Source organism: Alexandromys fortis, unplaced genomic scaffold (genome assembly GCF_014885135.2).
Source record: "Alexandromys fortis isolate MF-2015 unplaced genomic scaffold, M_Fortis_MF-2015_v1.1 scaffold_5, whole genome shotgun sequence".
In the NCBI taxonomy this organism is placed as follows: Eukaryota; Metazoa; Chordata; class Mammalia; order Rodentia; family Cricetidae; genus Alexandromys; species Alexandromys fortis.
In genome coordinates, this window is record NW_026067924.1 from 8,329,881 (window position 1) to 8,337,779 (window position 7,899).

The following is a 7,899-nucleotide window of genomic DNA, read 5'->3' on the forward strand; positions in this document are numbered from 1 at the left end:
TTGAGCAAGTGGTCTTGTGGTATGGTTGAGCATCTTTTGGGTATATGTCCAAAAGTGGTATTGATGGGTCTTGATGTATATTGATATTTAAATTTCTGAGAAATCATCAAACTGATTTCCAAAGTGGCTGCACAAGTTTGCACTCCCACCAGCAGTGCAGGAATGTTTCCCTTACTCCACAATATCTCCAACATAGGCTGTCATTAGTGTTTTTGATCTTGGCCATTCTGACAGGTCTAAGATGGTATCTCAGAGGTGTTTTGATTTGCATTTCCCTGATAGTTAAGGATTTGGGCCCCTTCTTTAACTGTATCTTGGCCATTTAAGATTCTTCTGTTGAGAATTCTCTGTCTAAATCTGTATCCCATTTTTAATGGGGTTATTTGGTATTTTGATGTCTAGGCTCTTGAGGTCTTTATATATTTTAAATGTCAGTCTTCTGTCATATATGGGGTTGGTGAAAATCTTTTTCAATTCTGTAGGCTGCTGTTCTGTCTTTTTGACATTGTCCTTTGCCTCACAGAATCTTTTCAGTTTCAGGAGGTCCCATTTATTAATTATTGATCTCAGTGTCTGTGCTACTGGTATTATATTCAAGAAGTAGTTTCCTGTGCCAATGAATTCAAGGCTACTCCTACTTTCTCTACTCTCAGCTTCAGTGTAACTGGATTTATGTTGAGGTCTTTGATCCACTTGGACTTCAGTTTTGTGCAGAGCAATAGATACGGATCTATTTGCATTCTACTATGGGCTGCCATCCAGTTACACCAGTACCATTTGTTGAAGATGCTTTCTTTTTTTCCTTTGTATATTTTTGGCTTTTCTTTCAAAATCAGGTGTTCGTAGGTGTGTGGGTTTATGTCAAGGTCTTTGATTAGATTCCGTTGATCCATGTGTCTGTTTTTATGCCAATCCCAAACTGCTTTTATTACTACAGCTGTATAATAGAATTTGACATCAAGGATGATGATACCTCCAGAAGTTCCTTTATTGTACAGGGTTGTTTTTGATATTCTGGGTTTTTTGTTTCTTGCATATGAAGTTGAATATTGTTCTTTTGAGGTCTGTGAAAAATTATGTTGGGTGGGGAATGCATTGAATCCGTAAATTGTTTTTGGTAATATTAACATTTTTACTGTTAATCCTACTAATCCATGAGCATAGGAGATGTTTCCATTTTCTGATCTCTTCCCCAGTTTCTTTCTTCAAAGACTTAAAATTCTTGTCATATAGGTCTTTCATTTATTTGGTTAGAATTACTTCAAGATATTTTATATTATTTGTGGCTATTGTAAAGGGTTTTGTTTCTCTGATTTCTATCTCAGTCCATTTATCATTTGTATATAGGAGGGCTACTGATTTTTTTTGAGTTAACTTTGTATCCAGCCACATTACTGAAGGTGTTTATCAGCTGTAGAAGTTCCCCCTTCAAATTTGGGGGTCACTTAGATATAGTATAATATCATCTGAAAATAGTGAAAGTTTGACTTCTTCCTTTCCAATTGGTATCTCCTTAATCTCCTTTTGTTGTCTTATTGCTCTTGCTAGAACTTCAAGTACTATATTGAATAGATCTGGAAAGAGTGGACAGTCTCGTCTTGTCCCTGATTTTATTGGAATCACTTTGAATTTCTCTTCATTTAATTTGATGTTGGCTCTTTACTTGCTGTATATTGGATTTATGATGTTTATGTATGCTCTTTGTATCCATGAAGGGTTGGTGGATTTTGTCAAAGCTTTTCAGCATCTAATGAGATGATCATGTGGATTTTTTTCCAGTTTGTTTATATGATGAATTACATTGATAGATTTTCATGTTAAACCATCCCTGCATCTCTAGGATGAAGCCTACTTGATCATGGTGGATGATTTTTTGATGTGTTCTTGGATTTGGTTTGCCTATATTAGTGACAATATTAATGAGTATTTTTGCATCAATGTTTATGAGGGGGATTGGTCTGTAATTCTCTCTCTTTGTTGCATCTTTGTTTGGTTTGGGTATCAGGATAACTGCAGCCTCATAAGAAAAATTTGACAATAATCTTTCTGTTTCTATTGTGTGAAACAATTTGAGGAACATTGGTATCAGCTCTTCTTTAAAATGCTGATAGATTTCTGCCCTGAAACCATCTGGCCTTAGACTTTTTGTTGTTGGGAGTCTTTTAATGACTTTCTATTTCCATAGGGGTTATAATTCTGTTTAAATTGTTTGTCTGTTCTTGATTTATTTTTGGTATATAGTACCTTTCAAGCAAGTTGTCCCCCCTTTTTTTAGGTTTTCCAATTTTGTGGATTACAGGCTTTTGAAGTATGACCTAATAATTCTCTGTATTTCCTCTGTCTGTTGTTATGACCCCCTTTTTTCTAATTTTTTAAAATTTGGATATTGTTTCTCTACCTTTTGATTGGTTTGGATAAAGGTTTGTTTATCTTTTTGATTTTCTCAAAGAAGCAACTATTTGTTTCATTGATTCTTTGTATTGTTCTTTTTGTTCCCATTTTTACTGATTTCAGCCCTGGGTTTGATAATTTTCTGCATTCTACTCCTCCTGAATGAGTTTGATTCTTTTTGTTCTAGAACTTTCAGGTGTGCTGTTAAGTCGCTTATGTAAGATTTCTCCAAATTCTTCATGTGGGCTCTTAGTACTATGACTTTTCTTCTTAGCAATGCTTTCATTGTCACTCATAAGTTTGGATATATTGTACATTCATTTTCATTGAATTCTGGGAAGTCTTTAGCTTCTTTCTTATTTCTTTCTTGACCCAGTGGGTAGTTCAGTTGGGAGTTGTGCAGGGTTGGGAGTTGTTCTACTTCCCTGAGTTTGTAGGCTTTCTATAGGTTGTGTTGCTGTTGAATTCTAATTTTAACCCATGGTGGCTCAATAAGATATAGGGAGTTATTCCAAATTTTTGCATCTGCTGAGATTTGCTTTATGATTATGTGGCCAATTTTAGAGAAGGTTCAATGAGATGCTGGGAAGAAGGTATATTCTTTTGTGTTTGGGTAAAATGTTCTGTGGATCTCTATTAAGTCTACTTCAGTCATAATATCTGTTGCCTTGTTTCTCTGTTAAGTTTCTGTCTGGCCAACTAGTCCATTGTTGAGAGTGGAATGTTGAAGTCTCCCACTATTAGTGTGTGGGACTTTATGTGTAATTTAAGCTTTACTGATGTTTCTTTTACAAATGTGGGTGCCATTATATTTGATACATAGATGTTCAGATGGCCAAATTTGTATTTATGCACTGCACATTATTCTAGTCATGATACAAGAAAAAGAAAAGTCATGGCTCAGAATTATATGTGCTACAAGTAGAAGAAAAAGCATCATAAATCTTTGGAACAAGAATGGAGGGAAGATCACAATTGAGGGATTCAGAGTGGGGACAGCCTCTAGGACCTTTATAAGCCATATTGCCTGCCTGCCTGGAGTTAGCTTCAGTCCTCTGAGACCCATCCTCCTTTCCATTTAGCCATAGGAGAAAAGAAAGGACCCAGAAGGGTTTTTACTTATCTCTCCCTTCTCATACTCTGACCTGTCTTCACACACCAGTATTACAGAGTTCTCTTTTCTCTGGTCTTTTGTTTCATGACCATGAGGAAGGAAGCACATGCACAAACAGGAGCAAGTTTTTCTTCAAGCAAATGGCCTAGGTGTTTCTGTGTCAATCAATAATATCGAATATTTATCACAAGCTTACAACCAGTCCAGTCACCAAAGCCAGATAACTGAGACCCTGATTGGTTGAGGCAAGGGATCAAAGGAGAAGCAGGTATCGAGGTAGATGTTGGGCAAACTTAACCTGGTATAAAGAGAATGATTGAGAGAGAGAAGGGACAGAGGGAGAGAGGAGGAAGAAGCTATCATAAACTCAAAATTATAATGCAAAAGTGTAACTGGGTATTACTTAAGCCAGACTAGTGGCATCTCATATCACACTCTTCTGCAACCTTCTTGTCTTTTTAAAAATAAGTAAACATTATTTATATAGACAAAGTTCCCTCCATTAAAAGATTAGTACCCAGTAGTTGCTGCCACCACCTATCTTCCTTCTGGTCATTTTCTGGCTTCCAGGAACTTAGCAGTTTCCCATGCTACACCTTCCCTGCCATGATATGTCATGCTGTCACAGGCTCAAAAGTAATTGAGGCCAGTGAACCTTAGCATGAAACCTCCAGAGTCAACCCAAATAAGCCATGTCTCTTTATAAGTCGATTAGCTGGAGTGTTTCCTTGTAGGCATGGAGAGTTGAATAACACTGTGAAGTTGGGAGACAAAGTTAAGCCTGCTTCAGAATTTACAGGTAGCAACAAATTGATAAAATCAGGGTTGGAGCCCATGGATTGTTAGAGAGCCACCTACATTCCCAAGTATGGCATAACCCCTACGGCTGTCTAGTTCTTTCTGCCTGATGTTCTTTCTTCTCTGATGAGGTCACACAGATGGACAATGAGTTACTACCCTCACATTTGCTTTTCTGTAGAGAGTACTTTAGCCATATGGTATCCCGGGACATGGTCATCTGCTCTGTTGAAAACACTGACTCTTCCTTGACCCTTCAGATAATGGGTGACAGGAATGGATGCAAAGGCTTGGTCATCACATTGTGTCATAGCCTTTGCTGCCTTAACCTTTGAGTAGAGACTTCTGCTCAGTTCTGTGGCAGATGTGCTGATCATTGCTGGGAGCGCTTCCTTCTAAATCTGTGAATCAAGGTTAATCACCTAGACTTGACTGATCTCTCCCTCCCATTTCAACCCAATGACACCAAACAGCTGTCTGACAGGAAATGACAGGCCACAGAAGGAATGTGGGAAAGGTTGCAGGAAGATCTTTTCTATTCCCAGAACACACACACACACACACCTCCTTTGTTCACTTGCCTTCTTCCCTCCAAGATCTTCAAGAGACCGATTTTCAATTCATTAATCAGGTTGTAAGTATTTATAATGTTTCCATGCTTTGTTTATTAGTGAATATGCTGCCATGAGCTTTGTGCACCTGTTTTGGTGTGGATAAAACTTTGAGCTTTCTTGAATACATACCTGAACTGGGATTGTTGGGCATCATGGCAGCTCCCTATTTAACACTCTGAGGACCTCTTAGATACTTCTCTAAAGCCAATGTGGAATTTGACATTTTCATGGAGACATCTTTCTGACATATATTATTAGATATTTTCATCCCATATTTTACTTTTTGAATTAGCATACCATGTAGATAGCATCAAGGTATATATAGTACATTAGATAGCAGTATGCTGCTTTCAAATAAAGTATGTTTTAGTACTTTCACCTCTTTTCCTCCCTCCCCCACTTCTCTGACCCCTTAACGCAAAGCACCCCCACCTCTTTCATGCTTTCACGTTACCTATGTCCTTGAGGCCCCTCTTCCTTAGCACCTCTTTTTATCCCCCTTTATTCCTTCTCTGCCACCCATACGCTTTACTCACATTTACAACCATTCATATATAGACACATTTATATTTCAACCTGTTTTGCTTTTCTGACCTTTGGGTTGAACTCCAATTTCTGTGTCGGGGTTCTTATTAATCATGCTACACCTTTTGGGTTACTCCATGCAGGTAGTAGAGTGTGGTTACACAAAGGAACAAACAAGACTTTTCCTTATAATTTCCTTGGCTTGTTGCCAAGTGATAGAAAAATCTTTCATTAAGCCTTTGCTATTAATATGGTGCTGCTTACACAATTATGAGGCTTCTATCAGATTTCCTACCAACAGCTGATAAATTTCATCATTGCCTCATGTTCGAGGGACTGGTAGACCCATACGGGATCTAATGTGTGTTATATACAAGGGATGATTTCTACTTCGGATTACTTGCTGTAGTTGAATACATGCCAAATTTAATTCTGAATCATTTGAAATAAGTTCAGCAGTTTCACTATGTAAAACAACTCTTTCTGCATATTGAGAGTCAGTAACTATATTAAGAGGTTCTAGAAAATCTAATAATACCATGAGAATAGCATATTATTTTGACTTTTAAATGGAATCCTAGGGCTTTGGGCCACTTTGCTTATTGTTTCTGACTTATAACATGCCTTTCATGATTTATTTTCATCCATATAGAATGTAGGGGTTTGAGAAATCAGTGTTCCTCATGCCAACTGAGGGAGAATCCAATTAGTTATTTTTATAAACCAAAGTCTCTTGTTTTGAGAATAATTTTTGTTAATTTCTCCCCAAAATTACTGCAAGCTTTTTACCAATGTTCATTTTTTTTCCCAAATGAGAAAAAAATTCATCATTAGTAAAAGGTACCACAATTTCTATTGGGTCACTTCCCATTAACTGATAAAATCTCAAATATTTAGAATTTATTCAGAAACTTTTTTATATAGGTTCTTAATTTTTTACTCTATTTTTGTGAACAAAAATATCCATTCTAAAATATTATCTCCTCTCTGCATAAGAGTCCCTGTGGAAGAATGGATAGAAGGTAAAATAACCAGAATGCAACCAAGTTCTGGATTCAAGAGATCCACATATGCATTCTGTTATTTATTTTCTACCAGAGTCAATTCTCTCAACCTCAGCTAATAATTTTTTTGGACTACTTAAAGTCCTTGTCGCCATGTAAGGTTTGAAGTAAATTCCTTAGTTCTTGAGTTGTTAATCTGATTCTAGGCCATAGCCAGTTAATATCTCCTAGCAGTTTTTGAAAATCATTAAGAGTTTATAATTGATCTCTTCTGATTTGTACTTTTTGTGACTGAGTTTTCTGTAAACCTATCTTATCTACTAGGTAATTAGTAGACTTTCCTCTTTTTATTTTTTCAGTAGCAATTTGCAATCCCCAAGAAGGCAAAATTTTCTTTACCTCTTCAAACATTTTTTCCTAAGGTATCTGAGTCTGAATCAGCTAATAAAATATCATTGATATAATGGTAAATCTAGATTGAGGAAACAGTTTACAAATTATTTCCAATGACTGTTGTATAAAACATTTGCACAAAGTTTAACATCTCCTGTGGAATAATTTGCCATTGATACCATTTAACAGTCTGGGAATTATGATAAATATGCACGATCAAGGCAAAATTTTCTCTATTCAGGTATAGTAGAGATATAGTTTTTTAAAAAAGACATGTTCTCTGAGAGAATCTGGGGTATGGGCAATGCTCTACCACCATCATCTGACTTGGGAACCTACACACCATGATGGCCTGTAACCAAGAAGTGTGAGCTGAAAACATACCCTTCATCATGGTTATCTGTGTATTATAGCTAAAAGAAAGAAACTAAAGCATTTGGTAAATTACAGCCAACAAAACTCACAAGGCCTATGAATTTTTCTATTATTATTATTATTATTATTTTACTACTTAAAAATACCAATCCAAATTCCCACTCCCTCCCCTCTTCCCACTCCCTCCACACAACCTCCCACTCCCCCCCCCAATCCTAATAGAGGGCAAGGCCCTCCCTACTACATCTAGGTTGAGCAAGGTATACATCCAAAGAGAATAGGATCCCAAAAAGCCAGTATATGTAGTAGAGACAAATCCCAGTGCCACTGTCAGTGGCCCCTCAGTCTTCTCCAACTGTCAACCATATTCAGTGGGACTAATTTGGTCCTGTGCTCGTTTATTCCCAGTTCAGTTGGAGTTGGTGAGCTCCCATTAGCTCAGGCAAACTGTCTCAGTGGGCAAACCCCTCATGGTCTTGACGTCCTTGCTCATATTCTCACTCCTTCCACTCTTCAACTGGACCTTGGGAGCCCAGTCCAGTGCTCTGATGTGGTTCTCTACCTCTGTTTCCATCTGTTGCTGGAGGAAGGTTCTATGATGATATTTAAGATAATCATCAATCTGACTACAGGGCAAGGCCAGTTCAGGCACCCTCTCTTCTATTTCTTAGGGTCTTATCTGGGG